Here is a 15525-nt window from a genome sequence, read left to right on the forward strand (position 1 = left end):
TGGGCGCACCGCCGGCCGAGGCAGGCGGGCGCGCGCGCCGCGTGGTGGTGCGGCTGGCGCGGCGCCACCTGCGCGACGAGCTGCTGCGCGCCGCGCGCGTGCGACGCGGTCTGGCTGGCGAGGGCGGCGCGCGTGTGTTCATCAACGAGCGCCTGACGCGCTCTAACCGTCAGCTATTCCACCGGGTGCGCGAGGAATGCCGCAGGCTGCAGTGGAGGTACTCTTGGACAAGGCGTGGGCGCATATTCGCTCGCAAGAGCGACGGTACGCAAATGTTTCAACTCCGGTCGCTAGGAGATCTTGAGCGGGTGTTTGGTTCATCGTCAATATGACTAATTGAGACCTGCAATTATAACAAATTATTTGACATATGTGCGAGAATGATAAATTCAACTGATTTAATTTTTAAAAATATACTATTACCTCTATTTGTTTCTCTTGTAATTGATGTTATGGTTAATAATATAATTTATGTTTTGTATCAATTCCAAATGCATTGGTGTGCCATAGAAACAGTCGTGATGGATGAAATTAATTGTAATCGTTTGTATAAATTATTTATTTTAAACCATAGTTCTTTAAATATATTAATGCATGTACAGAGGAATGTAATTTTGTACCAATTGATAATTCAATTTGTTCATAAACTTATTATTATACATTTAATTATTGACTCATATAATGGTCGTATTTTTTTGCATGACATAATTCAATCTTATTACATTTCTAGTGTTTATCTAGTTCGTATCTTGGATTATATAATTATTGACATATCTCTTAACCTTATTTTCTACATTAATTCCTGTTCCTTTTATTTGTTTATATTTACAGTTATCACTATTATTAATGACATTTTGATATCCCGATATTGGTGTTTGTATACATATCCCAAATTACAGGTCTTAAGCTAAAGAATCTGTTGATAGGGTTATATAATGCAGGGTCTCTCTGCACAGGGCATGATGAATTTACTGCTGCAATGATGGAACTGGCTCCAGATATTATGGCCATCAATGAGACCTGGTTGCGGTTGGGTGAGGAGGATAGGGCGCCAAAATTGTCTGGCTATCGTCTGAGACATATTCCGAGGCCGAATCAGGTTCGGGGGGGTCGGGGAGGGGGGGTTGGTTTTTATATACGTAGGGGTTTAAATGTCAGCCGACTGGAATGTCCTACGTCTATACCATCTGTCGAACAAATGTGGCTGAAAGTTCGCTCACACCAGCAGAATATAGTCGTGGAAACTGCATATTATTATAGACCACCCTGGCTTGACGTAAATATATTCCTAGACGCTATCACTGAATCGGTCACCTCCTTCTCGCACTCTGACGGCTTGATATTGGTGGGAGACTTCAACATCAATCTCCTTGATGTCAGCGGCCGTGGGTATAGAGCCTTCGCACAATTCATTGAGAGTCTGAATTTAAGTCAAATTGTCAAAGAACCCACCCACTTCACAGACCATAGTGCCACTTTAATAGATGTTGTGTGCGCGGATGTTCGGGTTCCAAATCTGACAGTTAGGCACTCACCAGATCGAGGTGGGCATGCCATGATACTGGCAGAAGTCAAGATTAAAGTGAACATACCAAGTCCTAGATGGGTGACATATAGACCGTTTAAGAACATTCTGCTTGAACGGCTGAATTCGGACCTCAGTGCCATTCAGTGGAACAATTTTAGGAAAATTAATGAGGTTAATCATCTGGTACAGGCATTCACATCATGCACTGTCGGATTGATGGATTTACATGCCCCAATAACTACCAAAAAGTTTAAACATCCTCCCCACCCGTGGATAACAGACACTGTCAAAACAATGATGCGTATTAGGGATAATTATCACAATAGATATAAAAAACTCAAAACAACAAATTTGAAAGAATGTTACGGAAGAATGAGACAGGTAGTACTTGAGGCGATGGAAAGGGAGAAAAAATGTTACTTTGAAAAATATATAAATACTAACATAGGTAACTCAAAGAAACTGTGGAAGAATTTAAAAAATACGGTGCTTCCAAATAATGAGAGGACCAATGAGCTGCCACCAGAGTTCGATGAACCTAATGTTATAAATCAGCACTTTCTACACATACCAGGCTCAAACGAAGTATCGACTTCTACATTATCTTTTTATGAGCATAATAGGTATAATGCCAAGGCTGTTTTTTCACTCCAAACTGTAACTAGCAGGGAGGTGATGGAGGTTGTTGGGGGGCTAAGGTCGAACGCACAGGGAAACGATGGCCTGGCACTGGATGCTTTGCTGCTCACCTTGCCGCACTCACTCGAGACCTTGACAGCTATTATTAATTGCTCACTACAGCAAGGAACGTTTCCCGAGGACTGGAAAGTGGCAGCGGTGACACCATTACCTAAGACCAACCAGCCGGCATCAGTGCAGGATCTTCGACCTGTTAGTATCCTTCCATGCCTTTCCAAGGTCTTGGAGAGAATAGTATGCAAGCAGCTAACCACATACTTGGAGAAGTACAACATATTACCTGGTTCACAATCAGGTTTCCGCAAGGGACACAGCACGGCGACCGCTTTGGCGGACGTTGTGGATAGCCTTCTTGGGGGTCGAGATCAGGGGAGGGTGTCAGCATTAGTGCTTCTTGATTTTTCTCGGGCTTTCGACTCAATCAACACATCGTTGTTGCTGTCGAAACTCGGCTACTACGGTCTTGATCGCCTCACTGTAAAATGGTTCCATAGTTATCTGAGCGGACGGAGTCAATATGTCGAACTGAGGCTGAGCAATGGAAAAAAAGTTCGTTCACGCTCTCTGCCGGTAAGTCGCGGGGTCCCACAAGGTTCGATCTTGGGGCCAATTCTTTACATCTTGTACAGTGCTGATATTGTAAAACATATTGCGCACTGTCGCTATCACTTGTATGCAGATGACTTGCAGCTATACCTTTCATTCGCTCCTTCTGACCAGTGCGAAGCTATGGCTACGCTAAACAAGGATTTACTTAGCATTTCGGCCTGGTGCTCTGACAACTGCCTTACCTTAAATCCCAAAAAGTCCAAGCTTATGCTAATAGGGACCCCAAAAAACACTGCTAAAATTGACAGCTTCACTGTCAAACTAAATGGGGAGGCCATAATGTTGGTTGAGGAAGCCAGGAACTTGGGACTGGTGTTTGACAGCCATCTCAGGTTTGAAAAACATGTGACTGAATGTGCAAGAAATTGTTTTTATAGGTTGAAGCTCCTGTACAGAATAAGACCTTATTTGAGTGAAAAGCTTAGGATAACTCTTTGTGAGGCTCTTGTATTGTCTAAGCTAAACTATTGTGACACAGTTTATGGGCCCTGTCTGTTAGCAAGTTCAGCGAAGTTGTTGCAGCGGGTTCAAAATGCATGTGCTCGCTTCTGCTTCCATATCCCGCCACGGTCTCATGTTACGCCATTCCTCAATGCAGCCAATCAGATGAAGATGGAGGCCCGTAGAAAGTTGCACTTGGCGACAATGTTGTTCGGCGTCATTAATACAGGACGGCCGCAATATCTCTTAGACAAGCTAGTCCGTGCACCTTGTCGCAGTGAGCATAAAAGAAGGGTGATAACTCACGTCTTCCTCACACCGAGACATCGTACAGCGGCATTTCGAGGATCATTTAGATTTGCAGCGTCTCGATGCTGGAACGATTTGCCCCCACCACTGCGTGCACTGAAAGTGAGGCACACTTTTAAATTACAGTTGAAGAAGTATTTATTAGATTTACAAAATGAAATCTACTGATTTGCATACCATCGGAGCACGCACGTCGTTCGTTGGGCTTTGGCGTCGTTCCGGCTTTGAGAACGCTGCTCTTCTTAGTTCCCTTTTACCTTATGCCCTTAGTCGTTCCGATGCTCTCGTTGGGTGGTTGAATGAGATCCCAATTAAATGTATTTAGGTCTCCTCTACTGAACACCCTGAAAATACGTTATTTATGTGAGTAAATTGTTTAATTAGACACGCGGGATTATTCGTCAATGTTAGAAAAATCCACTCACCTATCATGTTCTCATCAATTCTCGGCACCTGATTATGACATTCTTAATTATTTTAACCACAATTTTATAATTTCTACTCAATTTAATTTAATCACAATTTTATAAAAGTTAAGTTAATTATAATTATGTATTGCAAAAACCGATTGTTAATTTTTGTTACGTGGCTGGTAGACGTGGCAAATGTCAAGTCAACTTGATGACAAGTGATACTTTTTTTTTATGTATTTTTTTTTTCTTCTGTCTCTGCCTCGACATTTTATGGCCATGCAGTAGAAATGGTTTTTGTTTTGACATGTCTATGTATGAATTTTATTAATATTGTTATGTTTTAATTTAATTAATTATGTATGTTGTTATTATTTAATTTAAAATTTGTATAATTTATTAATTTATTGAATTATTAATTTATGGTTTTTATTATTATTTTTTACTCTTCTTTCTGTTTTTGTTAAATAGCGCTGCAAAAAGGCACCCACTGAAAATCAGTGTCTTGGCAGTCACACTGTCAAGATATTACTGAGTGGGTGACCTTTTTTGGCAACTAAGTATTTTTTTTTTTATGTATGTCTTTGTTTCCTGAATCTGTTGTTGTCAAAATAAAATTATTTTCTTTCTTTCTTTCTTTAACTATTGAATTTGCAAAATAGGTTAAAATTTAAGATAATTTTGTGTACTTTACCATATGTAAATTCAGGGTATAATCTAAATAAGATAAACAAGAACATATTTGATTTAAATATATTTATGTATAACTTGACTTATCGTCATAGCGACGCACTTTTACTTTTTGACATAAATAAATTTATTTCTAGCTTTAAGTTGACTGTAGATACAATGTATCTCTCTAAAAAATTGAAGAATAAATTAGCCTCATTGATTGCATACAATATTAAATGTAATTATATTCATAAAACTGATCATAGTCAGGGTACTAATAATTTGATATCTCAGTATGTAAATAGTAACAATATTATGACTGTATCTACTACTAGTTGTTTAAACTGAAGAAATATTGAAAGCCCACGTGACACCCTGTGACTCGCACTTCTCTTTTAAACATATTACTCCATTAGATATCATTAAAACCTTTAATCTTTTAAATGTCAAGAGTACAACTGATATCTGGGGCATTTCTGTCAAGATAGTCAAACATATTATTGATATAATTTCCCCACAGTTAGCGATAATATTCAATAATTGCATAGAGAAGGGAATCTTCCCCGACCTCATGAAACATAGTAGACTAATGCCATTATTTAAGTCTGGTAGCAAAACCGACCCTGGCAATTATAGACCCATTTCTATCTTGCCCGCTTTGAGCAAGATTTTTGAAAAAATCATACAGGAGCAACTAATGATTCACTTTGGCTCTAATAAACTATTTCATAGTGAACAATATGGTTTTACCAAGGGTCGTTCCACCACCGATGCCGGGGTTGCACTACTTAAACATATCTTCGAGGCTTGGGAGAATTCTCAAAATGCACTAGGGGTTTTCTGTGATCTCTCAAAAGCTTTTGATTGCGTAGAACATCAAACGCTAATTCGCAAACTGCACTATTATGGGGTAAAGGATTCTGCTTTGGATTTAATACAATCCTATTTAAACTTTAGAGTTCAAAAAGTTGACATAAATGGTGTTTTGTCTTCTGGGTCACCTGTGAAAATGGGAGTTCCGCAGGGGTCCATTCTGGGTCCATTCTTGTTTCTTATATACATTAATGATCTACCATATTTTGTTAAGGACTCTTGCGAAATCGTGTTATTTGCTGATGACACATCTTTGATTTTTAATATTGACTAGCGGCCGCCCGCGACTTCGTACGCGTGGATCCCGTTTTACCCCCTTCATCTATCTTACGCGGTTTAGATTTTTTCATACCAATGTTTTTTCCCGCTAACTCCCGTTTCCGTGGGAATTTTGCAATATCCTGTTGTAACTAAGCTTTGAGTTTACTAAGGTACCTGCATGCCAAATTTCAAGCGTTTAACTTAAGCAGTTTAGATTTTTCATACAAAAGGATTTTCCCGCTAATTCCCGTGCCCGTGGGAATTCCTAAGTATCCTATAACCTGCCCAGGAGTACGAAGAATAATTGTACCAAGTTTCGTTAAAATCCGTCAAGTAGTTTTTGTTTCTATAAGGAACATACAGACAGACAGACAGACAGATAGACAGACAGACAGACAGACAGACAGACAGACAAAAATTTTATTGATTGCATTTTTGGCATCAGTATCAATCACTAATCACCCTCTGATAGTTATTTTGAAAATATATTTCATGTACAGAATTGACCTCTCTACAGATTTATTATAAGTATAGAAGATAGAAGTAAAAACAACTTTGACGATGTAAATAATGCACTAACAAGAGTTTTAAGTTGGTTCACTACAAATAATTTACAACTGAATGCAAAGAAAACAAAATGTATAAAATTCTCTTTGCCTAACGTAAAATCAGTTAGTACCCAAATAGAACTTAATAATAATGCAATCGATCTGGTAGACTCTACTGTATTTCTGGGAATTACCCTGGATTCAAAACTCCAGTGGGGCCCCCATATAGAAACTCTGGCGGGAAAGCTCAGCTCAGCGGCTTTTGCAATAAAAAGGATACGGTCATTAACCGATGTCTCAACAGCTCGCTTAGTCTACTTTAGCTACTTTCATAGCCTAATTTCGGTATCCTTCCGTTTGGCCAAATTACTTTTCGCCAAATTTCACTTCGCAAACAACTTATCGCCAAAGTTTCATTTCCCAAATGAACTTTTAGCAACTGTACTTTTCGCAACTAATTCATTTGGTCAAATTATCATTTGGCCAAATTTTACTTGGCAAATGTTTATACAGTGTGTCCGGGCATGTAGTGATCAAACTTTAAGGGCGTAATCTATGGACAATTTTATCGATGAAAATACTTCAAATTTGGGGCCTGACCCATTTCTTGAAAAATTACATCGATTTAAGTTTTTAATTTTTAGTTTACACCTCTTCTTTAAAAAACAAGTGAAAGCGTGGGTAGCTTAACATTAATAGGCAAATATTTTATATCATGCGATAGCCAATAAAATTATCTATTAGTAGAAGAAGAAAACAAACACAAGTTTCATAAATTTTATGGGAGTAAGAATGGATTTAATTAGAAAAATACATTACTTTTTTCACTTCTTTTTCAGTTATTTTCCAACACAAGAAAAACCAGGTCGTTAAGGTATGTTTTATTTGCATTGTATTTTTAGTATTTGAGCTATTCTACAAAACGAATGTAAATTTATTAGTCTACGTCTATTAGTTTCGACGTAATTGTTGAAAAAAGATACCCCTTTCCAGCGGTTTCCATAGCGCACGCGACATGCGAAAATGCACTGCCTGAAAGAATCACACAACCTATTCCGATTACTATGGAAACCGCTGGGAAGGGGTATCTTTGTTCAACAATTACGTCAAAACTAATAGACGTAGACTAATAAATTTACATTTGTTTTGTAGAATAGCTCAAATGCTAAAAATACAATGCAAATAAAACATACCTTAACGACCTGGTTTTTCTTGTGTTGGAAAATAACTGAAAAAGAAGTGAAAAAAGTAATGTATTTTTCTAATTAAATCCATTCTTACTCCCATAAAATGTATGAAACTTGTGTCTGCTTTCTTCTTCTACTAATAGATAATTTTATTGGCTATCGCATGTTATAAAATATTTGCCTATTAATGTCAAGCTACCCACGCTTTCACTTGTTTTTTAAAGAAGAGGTGTAAACTAACAATTAAAAACTTAAATCGATGTAATTTTTCGAGAAATGGGTCAGGCCCCAAATTTGAAGTATTTTCATCAATAAAATTGTCCATAGATTACGCCCTTAAAGTTTGATCACTACATGCCCGGACACACTGTATAGCAAATGTTTTATGTTGCCAAATATTATATCCCAAATAATTTGTTTGGTCAAATTGAAACTTCACATACTTACCCAACGTTACCCACAAATCAAAGCATAAGGCACATGATCATGGTTTTCACAATAATTTTATGTAAAACATTGCAGAAAATAGTATGGTTGCAAAAAGTAGGTATTGCAGAAAATAGTAGGTTAGGTTAGGTTAGAACAGTGACCCTTAATGCGCGAAGGCGAGCGAAGCGTGCCGCGGCAGCGGCCGCCGAGCGCTAGAATCGCCTCTATTGTTAATGAATCATTTGGAAATTTCGATACAAAGAATGAAATAAGGAAATTAATGTAGAACAAATTTTATATTAACTACCCACTAAACAAAATAATAACCACAAGCTAATTTGTATGCCATTCTATGCACCAATCAAATTATTTTGTAAATAGTTTATCGTGAAATATTTTTGCCTAATGAAACATTTGGCAAACCATACTTTGCCAAACAATAATTTGCTAAACAATAATATGCCAAAAAAACATTTGCGAATTAAAAGTTTGCAATAAGTTGCTTTGCCAAATGAGAATTTGCCAAATGAAAATTTGCGAAACGTTGTTTGCGATGTGATAATTTGGGAAACGTTTTTTGGCCAAACATTAGTAATCCCCTAATTTCATATGGAATCATGCTATGGGGCAAAGCTGCAGATTTTGAAACAATATTTATTTTGCAAAAACGTGCGATAAGATACTTGTATAAAATGAAAGCAAGAGCGTCCCTTAGAGAATTGTTTAAAGAAATTGGCATTCTCACGACCGCTTCACAATACATCTTAAACTGTATACTATTTATTCAACAAAATATTAATGAATTCAAAACGAAAAGTGATATTCACCAAATTAACACTAGAAATAAAAATAAATTGGCTATACCCGCTTTTAGACTTAATAAAGTGTTTGCCACTTTTATGGGACAAGGTATCCATTTTTATAACAAAGTCCCTGATAAATATAAAGAGCTACCGTATAATAAATTTAAAGGTATAGTTAAAGATCACATGCTTAAAAAAGCCTATTATACAACTCAAGATTTTCTTAATGATAAGTCATCCTGGGAGTAGGATTATGGTCCTCTCATGCTCGCACAAAAAAAAATTAAAATGAAAAGTAATATATATAAACTAATAATAATTTCTCAAATGTTATAGTGTCATGTCTCAATCTGGACTGTTACTTAGCTTTATTATTAGTTTTTTTTTTGAAGAGATAACTTGGAATTGTCATTCTCACTAAAATGGTCATGTCTGTGAACAGGCGCTGCTTTCGGGGACTGGTCAATCCAAGTTATTCAAATTTATGTATGCGAGTCATTTCTACTAGTATCTTAATATGTAAGTCTAGATATTAGCACGTCACTACCTTGTTTAATATACCACGCAATTTTGTATACCCATTCTTATAAGATACACGATACAAAAATGCATGGTAAATTCAGTGAACTGCTCCTGAATCGAATGTACCTACTACTACTTTTTCTATTTATTTATATTAACCGGCAGACAGTGGTGTATGAGTTTGTTGCGGCGCTTCTTCTCAGCACTTGCCAAATGTTGATCTCGAAGCGCTGGTAGGGTAAAAAGATTATGAGACATGTAGAGGCTCCTTAAGAGCAAAGTGACGATTTGTAAGAACTATTTATTAGTCTAAACAAATAAAGAAATTTTGACTTTGACTTTGACTTTGAAATACCATAAAATATTAAATATTTAAGCTAAATCATCAATTTACCATTTCATAATACCTTACCTGGGTGTCCCGTTACGACCCATGAAAACCTACAAAACTATGTAAATTGACATTTATTACCTTAGTTTTGTAGTTTTGTGAAATAAAAATAGACTTACGTCCTGAGTAACTTGCCTAGGACGAATATTTGAGGGCCGTAAAGGTCTTGTAGGTGTACTATAAATACTAGGATACCAGGTTTCTAGCGCAGGAGTACAACCAATCCCAGACAAGGTTCGAGCAATCCAAGAGTATCCAGTACCAAAGACGGTAAAAGACTTAAGAAGATTCCTAGGAATGCTGAATTTCAACCGACGCTTCATACCAAAAGCAGCACAATTACAAGCTCCACTCAACGCTCTCCTAGCAGGCCCAAAAGTAAAAGGTTCGCACGCAATCACTATGACTGATGACCTTCTCAAAGCCTTCGAAAACTGCAAACAGTCACTCTCCGAAGCAGTACTTTTAAAACACCCTGAAACCGAAGCCGAACTCTCAATCGCAACCGATGCATCTGACGTGGCAATCGGAGCGGTGTTGCAACAAAAGAAGAATGACGTATGGGAACCTCTTGGATTTTTCTCTCATAAGTTGGCGCCAGCTCAGGTAAAATACAGCCCGTATGACAGGGAACTTCTCGCAATTTACGAAGCAATCAAATACTTCAGATTTATGATAGAAGCTAGAAATTTCTACATATTTACTGACCACAAACCGCTTACATTTGCGTTTTCTACGCCCAAGGAATCCTGCTCACCACGCCAATATAGGTATTTGGATTTTATTAGCCAGTTCACCACCGACATAAGGTACATACCTGGTAAGGAAAATGTCGTTGCTGACAGCCTGTCTAGGATCGAATCAATAACACAGACCATAGACTACAAACTACTCGCAGAACAGCAAGATAATGATCCAGAACTACAACAGCTGCTACAACACGGGTCGACTCTTAAGTTACACAAGAAGACCATGCCTGATTCAGATGTCAAAATTTATTGTGACGTCTCAACTCACACTACGCGTCCTTACGTCACACCAGCGCTCAGAAGGCAAGTTTTTGACATGGTTCATAACTTAAGTCACCCAGGGAGAACAGCTACCGTGCGACTGGTCACGCAGCGCTTCGTGTGGCCAGGGATACGTAAACAATGTAGAGAGTGGACAAGAGAGTGCCTGCAATGCCAAGGCTCTAAAGTGACCCGTCACACATCTGCTCCACTATCCTCTTTCCTTACACCCACATCCAGGTTTTCCCATATCCACCTGGATATTGTAGGGCCATTACCAATATCTTCTGATTTCAGGTACTGTCTCACCGCCATTGATCGATTCACACGATGGCCTGAGGCGTACCCCATCAAAGACATCACAGCTGAAACCTGCGCCATGGCTCTGGTATCTGGTTGGATATCCAGGTTTGGTTGTCCTACCAAGATCACAACCGACCAAGGCCGACAGTTCGAGTCTCACCTTTTCAAAGCCATCTCGTCGTTGCTGGGCGCACACCACTATCGCACTACCGCCTACCACCCGGCAGCCAACGGGATCGTAGAGAGACTCCATCGACAACTGAAGGCAGCCATCATGTGCCACGCTACACCTCGATGGACTGAAGTCCTTCCTTTGGTACTTCTTGGCATAAGAAGTGCATGGAAAGCGGACATCGAAGCATCATCAGCAGAGCTGGTTTACGGCGAACCTCTGCGGCTACCGGGGCAGTTCCTAGTTCCAACCGACGCGCACAAGACTGATGACATCACGGACTTGGCTACACGATTGCGCAAGTTCATGGCCACACTCTCACCAACACCAACTTCATGGCATAGAACAGGTCCCTTCTATGTGCCTCACGATCTGAAAGAAGCAACCTATGTTTTCATGAGGCAGGATTTTGTCCGAAGACCTCTGGAACCACCTTACTCGGGGCCGTACAAGGTTTTGAAACGCCATCCAAAATTCTTCAAATTGGACGTACGAGGAAAGCCCATGACTGTCAGTATCGACCGCTTAAAGCCAGCCTTCATGACAAAGGAGACCATCATCACGCCGCAACCACCTTCTTCACCGCAGTCATCGCCTTCACTACAAGCATCTTCTCCGACGCAGCTGATAGACGAGCAGCCTGAGAGGACTACAAGAAGTGGAAGAAGAGTGCGTTTTCCTGATCATTATCGCCCGCAGTAGCGGTCTCGGTGGGGGAGTACTGTAGGTGTACTATAAATACTACCTACTTATTCCGACCATACCACAAAACGACACTCATAAAACCTAGATTGGTGCGACTGCATAACTTCAAACAGTCTACTACACAACATCGGCGCTGGATGCGCAAGCCGCGCGCGGTGTGGCTGGACGCTCCGAACCGGTTTCATCGATGCCCTCGCGCCGCCATCAATCCGCTACCGCTCGGTCGCAGCGCCCAGTCGCGACACCACTCTGACGGCGAATGCACGCCCGTTTAGCTAGCCCCTTTTCCGCTCGGAACGTCTCGATCTTTGATTTGTGATTTTAACTTTCTTTCTTACTATCTATCATTCTTAATATTTTCTTATTTCGATAACTCAGTGCTTGTAACTTTCAATTCTACTCTTCTGTACCGTAAACTAATTATTAGTGTCGAATTAAACGCAGTGTAAAATCTTCAACGGTTTTATTTAAACTTCAAATACACAGTAGGTCCCCTATTAGCTAGGTACTCACCACATCTACACACACTCGCTACAGCAATAGGAGAAACCTACAGTCTTTTTATTGTAATTTTGAGGCGTGAAGGAAATCTATCTCAGTAAATACAGCTCTAGTCCAGTTTTTCAATACCTCTTCGGAAAATGCTGTGAATTCTAAGCACTTTCTTCATAAGTCATAATTTAATAGCTCAAAAAACAAAAAAGTTATCGTCGAATAAAAAAATAAAAAAACGTTTTTTGCTTCTCCTGAAAAGTCGTACTTTGTCCTTTACGACCTTTGAGCCCAGAGGTATCGATATATTCAAATCACTACACTTAGCTAATACTCCGAATTGATCCTGAAGTCTGTCCATAGGTGAGTAGTGTCCTAGATTACTCCTGTAAGGCTTAGGAGAAAAAGGTTTTATAAATCGCGTGCTTCTAACATGCTTACGCGTAATTGTAAAATTAATTTGTTCCAAGAGAAAGGAACAGTCAAAGGAGGCATGAATAATTTTGTGTAAGAAGTACAGATCCAGCAACTGTCTTCTTTTCTGAAGATTTTGAATTTTGAAGTGTGACAGACGATCCGTATAAGAAGGCAGTTTTTTAGCCAAGTTATGTCAGGCCTGGCTCACTCCGCGCGGTACATCCGATAATTACCTACAGCGAAGCGCCCCGCCGGCGGGTATTATATCAGTCGAGTGTCACGCGCGCGCCCGTCAGGACGCTGGCGTGCGTTATAGTATGATTATAATTCTATGATCGAAGTATTATTTAAAAATGGACATAAAGAGAAAGAAATATTGTGCGGCGTTCGGGTGTTTAAATTCGAAAAGTAATCTACCGGATTTATCTTTTTTTTTCGCTTCCCAAAGATGCTGAAAGGTATGTTGGCCATGTAGGTAATAAATAATTCTTAGGATAGTATAGGAACCTAACCTACTATGACTACTGCTCAGAATGCGTTCGTTCGTTTCAGCCAAATGACGTCCACTGCTGGACAAAGGCCTCTCCCAAGGTTTACCATAATGAATGCATACTTACCTACATACGTAGGTCATTACAAATAAGTAGATTAATTATTTTTTCACTAGACAGCAACCCTAACAGCGTAAGAAGAGTTCAGAGGCACGCGATAGAAAGAGACAAAACTTGTAGGTGAATAAAATTGTAGGTACGTAGTGCTGTGCGAGCTGAATTCCACTGTATCGCGTCGTAGCAAGACTCGCATTTATTTAAATCGTCTTGCGGAGTAATCCTTCTGTACCTGTACTATTACTTATTCTGTGGTTATGTTGAAAGGATAGGTGCCAGAGAAATCTTTTTTGAATAGATTCAATGCGCTTGATATGTACCTCGTATCGAGGGGACCATATAACACTACAGTATTCTAGAGAAGATCGTATTAACACTAGAAAGGCCGCCGTCCCATTTTTGTCCCACTCGCGAGTTTGATCGTCTCTAACTTTTTTATTTTTCAACGAAAGTCCATGAAACTTTTTGACTTTTTCTGATTTATTGAATTTTATCATTTTTTAATGTTTTTGATACTATAACATTAATAGATTTTTTTTTAAATCGGTTTTACCTAGAAGCGCCACTGGGTCAATTTTGTCCCACCCTGGTATTTGCCACAATAATTCGATGAAGAGTCCTTTTTTCGAAGAGATACGAAAGTGGAGAGGTGAGGAGAGTTTAGGTGACTCGTGACAATGCAGAAATGTAAATATATTGTACTAGTTTTTGCCTGTGACTTCACCCGTGAGAAGAAAGACCTAATTTCTTTTCGTTAATTATCGTTGCTTTTTGACCAAATAACTGAATATTATTCTAAATTATAGCCTATAATATGTTATTCTGAAGTATTAACAATAAAACTGCAAAGTTTTATTAAGATCGGCTTGGTATTTTTTGCGTAAAAGAGTGAAAAAACATCCATCGATCTAACCATGAATCAATACTCACTTAGTTCAAGTTCCAGGCATATATCCACCCATTCATCCTTCCTATCCATTCATCAGTCCATCTATCCTTCAATTCATCAATATTTATCAACTTTTACATCTACAGGGTGTTTCTTGTAAGGTGTCAAGCCGAAGGCAGGTGATAGGTGAGCACTAGACCTATTGATTTCACCCCCATGTATGTTCTACGATTTTTCATAGTTTAGAAGTTATCGTTAATTTTGTGATTTTTTCAAATTTTATGACCAGTAGGCTTTAATTTTTTTATCTTTTTTTTGGGTTGACTTTTCTCAGGTTTCTTTTTTTTGTCAGATTCCCTATAAATTGCAGATGTTTGAAAAAAAATAATCACCTTCCTATCTTTGATGCAAGATACAAAATTTTTGCTAGAAACATAAAAAATATGCTTTTAGCAGAACATTCTAAAATTTTCAACTTGAAAAGTTCGAAAAAAAAAAAACTTCCATAGGTCCAAAATAATTTTAAAAACTGCGTAGTTTTCTGAACTTTCATAATAACACAAAAAAACATGTACTTAATAGGCCATTATTTTCTGTAATCGTTCCACTAAAGTGGTAAGTCGGAGATTCCGTTACATGTTTTTGACTTTCTTAGGACTAACTAATGTTTGCAATCTCCTAAGTTTACGTTACGTAGAACACATTTAGAGACAATAACTGAACAGAACATTTTTTTATCCACAACGAGGAAGCTCTTGCCCTTCATCTGACCTGATGGAAACTGATGGATGATCAGCGAGCTTCACCCGGAATCTTAAGCCACAGAGGAATTGACTGTCCTAAATAGGTGGTCTTACCACTAGACCACAGTGGTGATTTTTACTTTACGTGTGTGTGTGTGTGTGTGTGTGTGTGTGTGTGTGTGTGTGTGTGTGTGTGTGTGTGTGTGTGTGTTTGTGTGTGTGTGAGAGAGAGAGAGAGAGAGAGAGATACACACACACACACACACACAAACTCTTTCCGTTTCTCTCACACACTAATAGGTAGGTATATCAAATTTAATCGTAAAGTAAGAATCACCACTGTGGTCTAGTGGTAAGACCACCTATTTAGGACAGTCAATTCCTCTGTGGCTTAAGATTCCGGGTGAAGCTCGCTGATCATCCATCAGTTTCCATCAGGTCAGATGAAGGGCAAGAGCTTCCTCGTTGTGGATAAAAAATGTTCTGTTCAGTTATTGTCTCTAA

At 38.8% G+C, this 15525-nt stretch overlaps 1 long non-coding RNA gene across 2 annotated transcripts in view; it reads right to left on the reverse strand.

Moving 5' to 3' along the window:
* Positions 1–267: 267 nt before the first annotated feature.
* LOC135086289 (uncharacterized) overlaps positions 268–15525 on the reverse strand; it is a 55576-nt gene continuing 40318 nt past the window's right edge. Inside the window, exon 4 of one of the 2 annotated variants that reach the window (XR_010260382.1) lies at positions 268–343. This is a non-coding gene — a long non-coding RNA (uncharacterized LOC135086289). The remainder of the gene's footprint in view (positions 344–15525) is intronic. The other variant, XR_010260381.1, reaches the window with a different exon arrangement.

This window comes from Ostrinia nubilalis, chromosome W, assembly GCF_963855985.1.
Source record: "Ostrinia nubilalis chromosome W, ilOstNubi1.1, whole genome shotgun sequence".
Taxonomy (NCBI): Eukaryota; Metazoa; Arthropoda; class Insecta; order Lepidoptera; family Crambidae; genus Ostrinia; species Ostrinia nubilalis.